The sequence below is a fragment of the Puma concolor genome, chromosome D1, assembly GCF_028749965.1.
Source record: "Puma concolor isolate L17-30 chromosome D1, mPumCon1.1.hap2, whole genome shotgun sequence".
NCBI lineage: Eukaryota > Metazoa > Chordata > Mammalia > Carnivora > Felidae > Puma > Puma concolor.
Window position 1 is genome coordinate 17,064,625 of NC_141676.1, and position 12,844 is coordinate 17,077,468.

Genomic DNA, 12,844 nt, shown 5'->3' on the forward strand with positions numbered 1-12,844 from the left:
AGCCAGCCAGGCGTCCCTGGAATGCCTTAAAGGATCTAGTTACTAAGATTTTTGCCAGGCCCGCTTTTAGCAGAATCAGGATGTAGGTTGGTTGTTTTTTGTTTGTTTGTTTGTTTTTAAACAGAACTCCAGCCATCTTCATATAAGCAGCTGCCACAAGCATTAGGAATTGCTGACCTTTTCATCTTACTTAAAAAACCCTAGTCTTGTTATAAAAACCAAGTCAGCTGGATGCTTTATTTCAGTGTCACAAGTCCCAAAATACACAATGTTTCCCTTGGACCTACTTGTGGGAAACCTGTAAGATAATCAACCTTTTCAGGGTTTCTGTCATTCCAAAGTGAATGTGAAGCTGATACTCAAGACTGAGTGTTCTGCTCCGTAGTTCACTTTCTGATCTGACTTTTCCTTTGACCTCCAAGCTCCAGGAGCTTCTTTGTTCGCCTTAGCCTTTCTGTCCCTGGCTCAACAGGAATGTGGCAGTGGTTGCTTACAGTGACAACACACTGCCCTTAGCTCTCCAAAGTCTTTTTTAAACTGAGGGAACCAGGCTTTGGGTTATAGAGCTTCACCAGGGGTTTGCGCCTTCCCCTCTGGGAGCAGCCCTGGCCTCCTTCTTAAACCTTGGCCCCAACTGACTCAGCTGGGTAATGCTGTACCCTGAAATGTACAGGTGTGATTTGACAGGAGCTTTTCACCCTTTACAAACTGGGCTCCCTAATGAGAATGTAGGCTCATAGAGCAATCATTCACGTGTAGGTGGCCTGTAAGGAAAGTTTTAACAAAAGAGTTGGTTAAGAAGCTGATTTATTTTCTTGCTTTAACTCTTGTCATGTGCTGAGTGGGGGCGGAAGAGGAGGGGAGGGTGGGGAACAGCACTGCTGAAAGCATTTATCTTCATTTCTGCCATCTCCCAGTGTTTATTACCCTGTGATCGACAGATGAGGAAAGCTGCCAGTCAAACCCACGTTCAGCACATTTCCATTTCCCTTCATTGCAGATTTTAGGCTTTGGAAATCTGCATCCTCTTTGCAGCAATAAAGGTCGTTTCCCTCCTGCTGACAAGCCCAGGACCCTCGGGTCCAGTTCTACTCACTTGTGCTTCCACCAGACAGTAAAAGCTGCAGGAGTCTCAGCAATTTAAGACAAGTGGTTGGTGAGAGCCATTCAGTGTTTGAGTCAGTCATACGCTCTGTTCATCTTTCTCTCTCACCTCTTTCTCCCTCAGTCCTTCTACCCTCCCCCCTCTGTGCCTGTCCTCTTGGTGCTGAGGCACTCCCTTGAGCAGCTCCGTCGTGCAACAATGAAAGGATGACAGCCTCCCCGATTTCTTTCCTGGCTTCTCTCAGGGACCTGCCAAAGCCAGTGTCCTCCCAGCAACAGAGGTTGTGGGATCCTGGAGTCAATGGCAGGTTTGGGGGATGTGGAAGCAGAGGTAGAGCAATTCTGAATGCTGTTATGCACCTGCTTGTCTTCCGTCAGAGGTAGAGACTTTGAGGAAATCCTGCCTGGTGGGAGTGAATGTTAGGTTTTTAACTTCTGTTTTTGTTTGGGGGGTGTTGGGGTTTTTTCTGCATCTCTCTTGAACGCTGTGGGTTTTGGAATGTTGTTCCCGATAATCTTTCAGTAGCATGTGTTCTTGTGAGCTTATTTGTTTTTGTCTTAAATAATGTTTGTGGGTGGAAGAAAGGTAACGATATTCATTTCTTTGAAAATGGATGTTCTGCTTTCATAATTACTTGTCCCAATTACATCATTAGTGTAAGTGTTAGATAATTGCTTCATTAGGATATATATTTGAAGAAGGGCAGGTCTACGGGATGGTGATGAAAATGGGCCTCAGCCTCTTCATCTACCCACACAGGAGCATCTTAGCTTGACTTCAGAGAGCTGGGAGATACCATTTACCCTGCTAACAGTCGAGATTAATCCTGGGTTTTAATATAATGGGAGGAAGGAGTGAGGACCTGGTGAAGAGCAGTTTACTCTTATTGTTTTAGGGTGCAATACACTGCTGAATTCCAGGTGACCCTGGTACATTCACACCGGTACATTCACAGCAACATGATTGAATCATTGACGATCCCTGAATTAGAAAGCAAAGTATCCTTATGGATACTTCACCACTTTGGGCTTTTCTGAAAGTCACTAGGTCTAGTGGCATGAGCCCTATGCTGTTTGACACCTCCGAATGGCTTTTTAAAGGGAAATGGCCATACCCACTCTAGAGGTTACCTTCTCCCATCAGAACTAACTGCTTCCTGTAGATTTGAGTATGACCCTGATTTCACACTTTGCGAATAACCTTGGGTGCATGCCTCTAGTTATGCAACTCTTCTTTCAAGAGCATGTTAAAAACTAATGCCATTACTTCCACTCACATGAGGTCTCCAAAGTAGTCAAACTCATAGAAACAAAGTAGAATTTGGGTTACTGGGGGTTGGGGCAAGGTAAAAGGGGAGTTATTTGATGGGTATAGACTTTCACATTTGCAAGATGAAAAGGTTCTGGAGATCCGTTTCACAACTGTGTGAATATTATTTAACACTGCTGAACTGGGTTAAACTACTAAACACTACTGAACCACTTAAAAATGGTGAAGACGATAAATTCATGTCATGTGTTTTTCATCACAGTTTTTAAAAACATTAATCCCAGATTCTTAGTATTACTGACGCTGGATAGGAAGGCTCTATCCACTGCTCTGGCCCTAATGAGTATAAGATTAGTATCTCTTCCTCTGTCGGCATGTTGTAAACTTACTCTGCTGTAGTCACATAGTTCTGGTTTGAGTGTTGTTTTCAAACAGTTTTTGATGAAGCTGTGATATGTGAAATAGTTCATAGCTGTTTCTTCTCCCTTCCCTACACATGTTCTGTACTCCAGCCAGGCCTTGCTGATTTCTGTGTTGAGCTCTCAAACTATCATTTACTGTTTTGTTGGCCTCATCCAGTGCCTTTGACCTTAACAATAAGGCATTGCCCTCTCTTTCTTGGATCTGCCCCTGAAGTTCATGATTTGTGTGTGGACTGCTACTATCCTTGTTCTTAGCAGGAGCTTTTAGAGTCTTTAAAGAGTTTATTGGACAATAAAATTTTGTTGATTTAGGGGCCCAGTTCCTACCAAGAGCACATATAGTCATTGATATCTATATCTATAAAATGTTTACCCTTTATGTTTAATGTCTAATTTATGTTAAATACACTTCAAATTCATATTGTATAATGATTTATCGTGATCAGTTTAAGTGACCAGTTAGAGCAGTTATTAAACAGCCTTACCTGATAGGCCACATACCTTACTCAGAGCATTTTCTATGTCAGAATTATAGACATCTACGTAATACCTGTTTGGTTTTATTTTGGGGTTTTTACAGAAAATAGTGTTCTCTAATACTTCTATCTTTTATTTTAGCCTCAGGAAAATTGAAGACTTGGTTTCAGCTATAGGTAATATACTCAGAATTGAAAACCTAAAAACCTCCTTAAAAACCTACTTTTTCCCTCCAGAGGAAATCATTGTGTTTCCCTCAGACAATTTTATGATTGCTGGGTTTCATGCAGTGTGTTTTCTATAAATGAAAACTATTCTATTCTCATGCAAACCTGTAGTTTGCATATAAACATATGGTGGAACATTCTTCAGCCATAAAAAAGGAATAAATGACTGATATATGCTACAGCATGGATGAACTTTATAAACATGGTGGTAAATGAAAGAAGCCAGACACCAACAGTCACCTACCTGTGTGATTCTATTTATTAAAGAATTTTTTTTTCAACGTTTATTTATTTTTGGGACAGAGAGAGACAGAGCATGAACGGGGGAGGGGCAGAGAGAGAGGGAGACACAGAATCGGAAACAGGCTCCAGGCTCCGAGCCATCAGCCCAGAGCCTGACGCGGGGCTCGAACTCACAGACCGCGAGATGGTGACCTGACTGAAGTCGGACGCTTAACCGACTGCGCCACCCAGGCGCCCCATTCTATTTAGATGAAGTGTCCAGCCTATGAAGTCAAAACTGTAGAGACAGAAAATAGATTAGTGGTTGCCTAGGGCTAGGCCTAGGGCTAGTGGGGCAGAGTGGAGGGGAGTGACTGCTAATGGGTAAGGTGCTAGGGGTGGGGGTGGGGGGGATGATGAAAATGTCCTGAAATTAGATAGTAGTGATGGTCCTTATAAAATTGGTTTTGATAATGGTTGCCCAATGGTATGAATATACTAAACACCCCTTGTGTTGTATACTTTAAGTAGATGAATTGTATGGTATGTGGATTATATCTCAATAAAGCTGTTGTTTTTAAACAAACTATATATCGTTTGGTTGTTTTCTTCAGTGTCAAAACTGTAAATGAGCATGGTAAATGGGAACTAGGAGAGACTTCTACCCTTGGAGGAAGTCTTGTTATCTGCCATCGGGGACTCTTTCCAGGCCTCCAGGCTATAGAATAATTGTCTGTGGTCTTAGATGAGATTTTTTAAATGGTGATAAGGTGACAAAGTGAGTATGACAGAGTGCTTAGTTATACTTCCTTCTTAAAGCAGATTTAAAGACTGCATTTGAATGAAGCTTTCTGGACAGAAGAGTAAGTGTTCTTCCTAGGATGCCATTCCATATATACTTAAAGAGGAAGAATGCTGTTTATGTCCAAATAATCCTGTGTTGTATTTCTCTAAGAAGAATTATTTTTCATAGACAGAAACCAGTTTATTCATTTACAAAGAGCTTAGACAGTCTGCAAGAAAAAAACTTAAAACAACCAAACATAAAAATGCACGTAAGATGTGGGTAGGTGCAATACACGCTAAAAAAAAATACAGTGAGCCAATCAATAAAAAGATACTCACCAATACTTGACATTATTAAAGAAATACAAAAGGATACCAAAAGGAATTGACCAAATTTATATTGAGTAGTATTTTCTATCGTTTAAAATTTTTTTAATGTTTACTATTTATTTTTGAGAAAGAGAGAGAGTAAGTGGGGGAGCGTTAGAGAGAGAGGGAGACACAGAATCCAAAGCAGGCTTCAGGCTCCTAGCTGTCAGCACATGGCCCAATGTGGGGCTTGAACCTATGAACTGTGAGATCATGACCTGAGCCGAAGTCGGATGTTTAACCGACTGAGCCACCCAGGCTCTCCAATATTGAGTAGTATTTTTTTAATAATGGTCTTATTGAGATATAACTCACATATCGTATAGGTCACCTATTTAAAGTATAAAGCTCAGTCCTTTCTAATATATTCACAGAGTTGTGCTTCCATTGCCACTATCTGTATATTTCAGAACATTTTTTATCACCTTCCCATACCCATTAGCAGTTACTTCTCCCTTCCCCCTTTCCTTCCCCTGTCTCTTCCCGCCCTAGGCAGCCCCTAATCTACTTTTTGTCTCTATAGCTTTGCCTATTCTAGACATTTCGTGTAAATGGAATCATACAATATGTGGTCTTTCGTGACTGGTTTTCTAAAAAGAACTTTGAAAAGTTGATAAATTGTTCAGTTGGACCTGCTGTGGAGTTTCTGGTCTCTGTTCTACTGACCAGTTAGCAAGCTGGTTTTGGCTTTATACCACAACCAAGCAGAAAGATAGTAATTGTGTATCCAGGCTGATGAGTCTTTGGCCCCCAGCCCCATTTTTGTTCTATCTTTCCAGCAGCATCACAGTCAGAGATGGCCATTCTGAATTAGGCAGCCTCAAATGGAACAATTTTATAGGACTGAAATATAATTTAATTGTTTCCTTCTTTGTAACTTGCCCTTTTTTACCCTCTCGAATTAGCTTTTCTGATAACATTTGCTAATGATTCCCATTGTTCCGTATTTTCACTGTACTGTTGAATCATACTCTTCACTTTTCTACTCTGAGAACAGATCTTGGAGAGAGGCTAAAAGCTGTTTTTGAAAAAAGGTTTCTAATTCTCCTTTCCAAGCAACAGAACAGAGGAGTCTGAGAGAAGCAGAGGCAGGGAGAGACATCATGCAGGCTATCAGGTTTGGTAGAGCTCACCTACCACATAACTGTCATGACTATTAAGATTTTATCCCTAGGGGCGCCTGGGTGGCTCAGTCCGTTAAGCATCCAACTTCAGCTCAGGTCATGATCTCACAGTTTGTGAGTTCGAGCCCCATGTCGGTTCTGTGCTGACACCTCGGAGCCTGAAGCCTCCTTTGGATTCTGTCTCCCTCTCTCTCTGCCCCTCCCTTGTTCATGCTCTCTTCTCTGTCTCTGTCTCTGTCTCTCTCTCTCTCAAAAATAAACAAACATTAGAAGAATAAAAAATAGCAAAAGATTTTATCCCTAGACATATTCCCGATGCTTCCAGCCTACAAGTTGAAGACCTGACTCAGAGAATGAGACTTGACAGCTTGGTTTTGCTGTTCTCTGATGGTTGGCCAGGATCACTGGATTTAAGTTCTTTTCCTCCTTATTTTGTTTCTTGTCATAATCATCCTTATTTACTCTTGCTCTGAGGCTCCAGGGAAAGAAGTCTGTGGTCATATGCTAGAAAGTGAACTGCCGTGACTGCCAGTATCCTCATAGACAATTGCTGTTTCCACTGTCTCCTAGAGTATGAGGGAGAGTCTTGGGCTCAATTTTTTTTTCTCAATTAATAGTCTTTTTTTTTTTTTTTTTTTTTTTTGAGCAGTCTTAGGTTTAAAAGGAAAATCAAATGGAAAGTACACAGAGTCCCCATAGCCTCCCATAGACCCCCCTCACCATCATCATCCTTCACCAGAGCACTACGCTTGTTACATATAACCATGAACCAACGCTGACACATCATTATCATCCAAAGCCCATAGTTTACATTAAGTTTCACTTTTAATGTTAAGTTCTATGAGTTTGGGCAAATGTATGATGACATGTATCTACCATCATAGTATTATACAAAAATAGTTTCACTGGCTCCAAAATCTCCTTGGTGCTACAACTATACCTCCCTCTCTCCCCTAAACTGCTGGCAATCATTGATCTTTTTGCTGTGTCCATAGTTTCGGCTTTTCCAGAATAAAACATAGTTAGAATCACAACATATATAGCTTTTTGCTTCTTTTAATTAAATTTGCTCTGTGTCTTTTCATGGATTGATAGTTTATTTCTTTTTAGAGTTGAGTAGTATTCCATTGTATGGTTGTACCATAGTTTATTCATTTTCCTGCTAAAGGACATTGTGGTTGCTTCCAAGTTGTGGCAGTTATGAATAAAGCTGCTATAAACATCTGTGTGTAGGTTTTTGTGTGACATTTGCTTTCAACTGATTTGAGTAAATACCAAGGAGCATGATTGCTGGATCATATGGCTAAGAGTATGTTCAGTTTTGCAAAGAAACTGCCAAACTGTCTTCCAAAGTAGCTGTACCATTTTGCATCCCCACCAGCAGGGAATGAGAGTTCCTGTTGTTTTGTAGCCTTTTCACCATTTGGTGTTATCAGTATTTTACATTTTAGCCATTGTGGTAAGTGTTTAGTAGTTTCTCATTGTTATTTTATTTTGCAGTTCCCTAAGGAGAAATGATGTTTGAGCATCTTTTCATACGCTTATTTCTTTGTATCTTCTTTGGTAAGGTGTCTGTTCAGATTTTTTTTGCCAGTTTTCAAATCAGGTTGTTTTGTTGTTGTTGAGTTTTGAAGGATCTTTGTGGGTGCCTAGGTGGCTCAGTCGGTTAAGCATCTGACTCTTGGTTTTGGCTCATCATCTCGCAGTTTGTGGGATAAAGCCCTGAGTTGGGCTGTGTGCTGACAGGGCAGAGCCTGCTTGGGACTCTCTCTTTCTCTCTCTCTCTCTTTCTCTCTCTCCCTCTCTCTCTCCCTCTCTCCCTCTCTGCCCCTTCCCTGCTCACCCTCCTCCTCTCTTAAAAGAAATAGATAAGCTTTTATTTTTTTTTAAGAATGTGATACTTTTATTTTTTTAATTGTTTTTAAGTTTATTTATTTTGAGAAAGAGCAAGCTAACAAGGGAGAGGCAGAGAGAGAGGATCCCAAGCAGGTTCTTCACTGGGCACACAGCCCACTGCGGGGCCCGAGCTCAAGAACCATGAGATCATGACCTGAACCGAAATCACTCAACTGAGTGAGCCACCCAGGCGCCCCAATAGATAATCTTTTATTTTTTTTTCTTTTTCTTTTTTTTTTTTTCCTTCCTCCTGGCCTCTCAAAATATGGAACGCTTCACGAATTTGCGTGTCATCCTTGTGCAGGGGCCATGCTAATCTCTGTATCGTTCCAATTTTAGTATATGTGCTGCCGAAGTGAGCACGATAATCTTTTAAAGAAAATATTAAAAAATAAAAGTTCTTTGTAAGTTTGGATACTAGTCCTTTATTGGATAAATGTTTTGCAAAGATTTTCTACCAGTCTGTGGCTTGTCTTTTCATTCTTTCTTAATACTGTCTTTCACAGAGCAGAACTTTTTAATTTTAATGAAGTCAACTTTGTCATTTTTGTTTTTCATGGATTGCACTTTTGGTGGAAAAGTCTTTGCCAAACCCAAGGTCACCCACATTTTCTCTTACATTATCTCCTAGGAATGTTACAGTTTTCTGTTTTACATCTAGGTCTTTGATCCCATTTGAGTTAATTTTTGTGAAAAGTACAAAATTTATACCTAGATTCATATTTTTGCATGTGGATGTCCAGTTATTTCAGCATCATTTATTGAAAAGACTATATTGAATTGCTGTTGTGCTTTTGTCAAAGATCAGTTGACTTAGGGTTTATTTCTGGACTCTTTATTCTGCTCCATTGATCTGTTTGTCTGTTCTTTCACCAGTAGCCACACCACGTTCATCACTGTAGCTTTTTAGTAAGTCTTCAAGTCAGATAGCATCAGTCCTCCAATTTTGTTCTTGGCTATTCTCGATCTTCTGCCATTCCAGATAACCTTTAGAATTTTTCAGTATTCATAAAGGAGTGTTCTGGGATTTTGAGTGGGATTGCATTGAATCTATAGATCCATTTGGGAAGAATTGACGTCTTAACAGAATTAAGTCTTCCTATCCATGAACGCGAAATATCTCTCCAATATTTATTTTAGATCTTTTGTGATTGCTTTCATTGCAGTTTTGTAGTTTTCATCCTATAGATCTTGTACGTATTTTGTTAGATTTATATCTAAAATTTTTTTCATCTGATGTAAATGGTATTGTATTTTTTATTTCTTTTTTTTTCAATATTTTTAATGTTTATTATTTATTTTTGAGAGAGAGAGAGAGACAGACACAGCATGAGCAGGGGAGGGGCAGAGAGAGGGAGACACAAAATCCAAAGCAGGCTCCAGGCTCTGAGCTATCAGCACAGAGCCCGATGCAGGGCTCGAACCCAAGAACTGTGAGATCATGACCTGAGCTGAAGTTGGACGCTTGACCAACTGAGCCACCCAGGCACCCCTGTATTTAATTTGTAATTCCAATTCCAGTTACTCATTTGTTCACTGCTGGTATATAAAAAAGCAATTGACTTTTTTTTTTTTTTAACATTTATTTATTTTTGAGGGGGGTGCGGGGGAGAGGCAGAGTGTGAGCAGGGAAGGGGCAGAGAGAGAGGAAGACAGAATTTGAAGCAGGCTTCAGGCTCTGAGCTATTAGCACAGAGCCTGATGCAGGACTCGAATCCACAGGCTGTGAGATCATGACCTGAGCTCAAGTTGGACGCTTAAGTGACTGAGCTACCCAGGTGCCCCAGCAATTGACTCTTTCTGTATTAACCTTGTGTCCTGCAACCTTGATATAATTGTTTAATAGTTCCAGGAGTTACTTTTATTATTCTTTGGCATTTGTAATAGACAATCATGTCATCTGTAAACAAAGACAGTTTTGTTTCTTCCTCTCCGATGGTATATACCTCTTATTTGCTTTCTTATCTTATTGTATTAGCTAGGATTTCCAGTACAGTGATGAAGAGGAGTAGTGAGAGGAGACATCCTTGCTTGTTCCTGATCTTTGGGGGAAATCACATAGTTTCTGATCATTAAGTATGATGTTAGCTATAGGGTTTTTGTAGACATTTTCTATCCAACTGAGATAGTTCTCTCTTCCTAAGTTTCTGATAGTTTTTATTGTAAGTGTTGGGTTTTGTCATAAGGTTTTTCTGTCTGTATCTATTGGTATGATTATTTGATTTTTCTTCTTTGTCCTGCTGATATAACGGATTGTATTTATTGATTTTCAAATGTTGAGCAAGGCTGGCATAGCTGAGATAAATCCCACTTGGTCATAGTATATAATTTTTAAAATATATTATTGGATTTGACTTGCTAATATTTTGTTGAGGATTTTTGCCTCTGAGATACCAGTCTATAGTTTTCCTTTCTTCACTGTCTTTGTCTGGTCTCAGTGCTGAGGGTAATACTGGCCTTATAGAGTGAATTTGGAAGTAGATCCACTTAAGTTTTCTGTAAGAAATTGTAGATTTGATGTAATTTCTTCCTTAAATGTTTGATAGAATTTAGCAAGTGAACCCACTTGGGTCTGGTGCTTTCTGTTTGAGAAGGTTATTAATGATTAATTCAACTTAGTAAGTATATGCCTATTCAGATTATCTATTTCTTCTTGTGTAAATTTTGGTAGACTCTGTCTTTCAGGCAATTAGTCCATTTCTAATAGATTACCAAATTAGTGGGCATTGAGTTGTTCATAGTAGTCTTTTATTATCCTTTTAGTATCCATGCATCAATAGTGATGGCCCCTCTTTTATTTCTGATACTAATTTGTGTCTTCTCTCTTCTTTAGTTAGCTTGGCTCAAGGTTTATCAATTATATTGATCCTTCTAAAGAACCAGCTTTTGGTTTTATTTTTTTCTATTGATTTCTTATTTTTAGTTTCATTGCTTCTCTAATTTTTTTTTCTTACATTGGATTTCATTTGCTCTTCTTCTCTTATTTCCTAAGGTGGAAGCTTAAATTATTGATTTTAGATCTTCTTTTGTCTTCCCAAAGAAGATTTCTTTTTTAAAAACTATTTATTTATTTTTGAGAGTGAGAGTGCACAAATAGGGGAGAAGGGGAAAGGGCACAGAGGGGGAGAGAGAGAGTGGGGGGCGGGGGGAGAGAGAGAGAGAATGAGAGTGATTCCCAAGCAGGCTCTGTGCCATCAGCGCAGAACCCAACATGGGCTCAAACCCACTAACCACAAGATCATGAGCTGAGCTGAAACCAAGAGTTGGACACTCAACCAACTGAGCCACCCAGGTGCCCCTATTTTTCTTCTCTTTTAATGTATACATTTCAGTGCAGTACATTTCCCTCTAAGCACTGCTTTTGTTGCATCTAACAAATTTTAATAAGTTGTATTTTCATCTTCATTTAGTTCAAAATATTTTAAAATTTCTCTTGAGATGTCTTCTTTGAGCCATGTGTTATTTAAAGTGTGTTGCTTAATCTCCAAATATTTGGGGATTTTCCAGTTATCTTTTTGCTACTAATTTCTAGTTTAATTCCCTGTGGTCTGACAGCATACTTTGTATGATTTCTGTTCTTTTAAATGTGTTACAGTGGGTTTTGTGGCCCAGAATGTGACTGTCTTGGCCTAGGCTGTTTTTCAAGGAGAAAGTTACTACAGAGTCTAGGGGCTTGGCATTTGACCTTAATTCTAAAGTTAAATGCTTCTGTCTCTTGGCCCTGGCACATAATTTGGACTAGTCTCTTACAAAAGGACCTGTATCTTTGACTTGTTGATTACAGAGCTATACCTGTAGAGAAAAAGCATGTAGAGAGTGGAATAAACGTTTAAAATTATTTTATTTTAATTTTTTAAAAAATGTTTATTTATTTTTGAGAGAGAGACAGAGCATGAGCAGGGCAGAGGCAGAGAGGGAAGGAGACACAGAACCTGAAGGAGGCTCTAGGCTCTGAGCTGTCAGCACAGAGCCCGATACGGGGCTCAAACTCACTAACCACGAGATCATGATCTGAGCTGAAGTCAGGCGCTTAACCGACTGAGCCACCCAGGCACCCCTAAAATAATTTTATTTATTTATTTATTTTTTTTTAAATTTTTTTTTTTCAACGTTTATTTATTTTGGGGACAGAGAGAGACAGAGCATGAACGGGGGAGGGGCAGAGAGAGAGGGAGACACAGAATCGGAAACAGGCTCCAGGCTCCGAGCCATCAGCCCAGAGCCTGACGCGGGGCTCGAACTCACAGACCGCGAGATCATGACCTGGCTGAAGTCGGACGCTTAACCGACTGCGCCACCCAGGCACCCCTAAAATAATTTTAATGGTAGCCATTTGTTAGACACTTACTACTTGCCATTGCTTTACATTTACTGGTTCAGTAAGTTCTCTCAATGACCCTATAAATCGTCAGCATTATCATTATACCTGTTTTACAGGTAAGACAACTGAGGTTCAGAGAGACACATAGTCATACTGCAGTAGATGCTAGCAGGCAGTATCAAAATCCGGTCCATCTGATTCTGAAGCCTGTATTCTCGGACACCATACAAAAAACAAACAAACTACAAGCCATAATATCCCAGTTCAAGCTAGTCTTTCATCCATGACAGAAGTGGGAAACTAAGTTTGCTAAGGGAATATGTGTATAATGCTATGCCTTTGATTAGTTTCTTTCCAAAATCAGTATCACTAACAGTTCTGGTGACTTTAGCAGTGGACATTCTAATAGTGGTGCTTCCTGAGAGCACCTATTTTGGAGTTAAAAATGTAGGCTATATTTATTTAGCTTGGCGGTTTCTGACCAGGGATGATTTTGGTCCCAGGGAACATTTGGCAATGTCTGGAGACAATTTTGGTTGTCACAACTGGGTGAGGGGGTAGTGGGCAGAAGCCAGCAATAGTGCCTAACACCTTACAAAAGCCCAAGACCCACCACACCCCCTAAA

At 39.9% G+C, this 12,844-nt stretch overlaps 1 protein-coding gene and 1 non-coding gene across 10 annotated transcripts in view; one reads left to right on the forward strand and one right to left on the reverse strand.

The window, feature by feature from the left end:
* AMBRA1 (autophagy and beclin 1 regulator 1) overlaps positions 1-12,844 on the forward strand; it is a 178,816-nt gene that overhangs the window by 119,005 nt on the left and 46,967 nt on the right. The window lies entirely within an intron of this gene.
* On the reverse strand, positions 8,157-8,260 carry LOC112866275 (U6 spliceosomal RNA). The gene has a single exon (XR_003224110.1). It is a non-coding gene; the product is annotated as a U6 spliceosomal RNA (small nuclear RNA).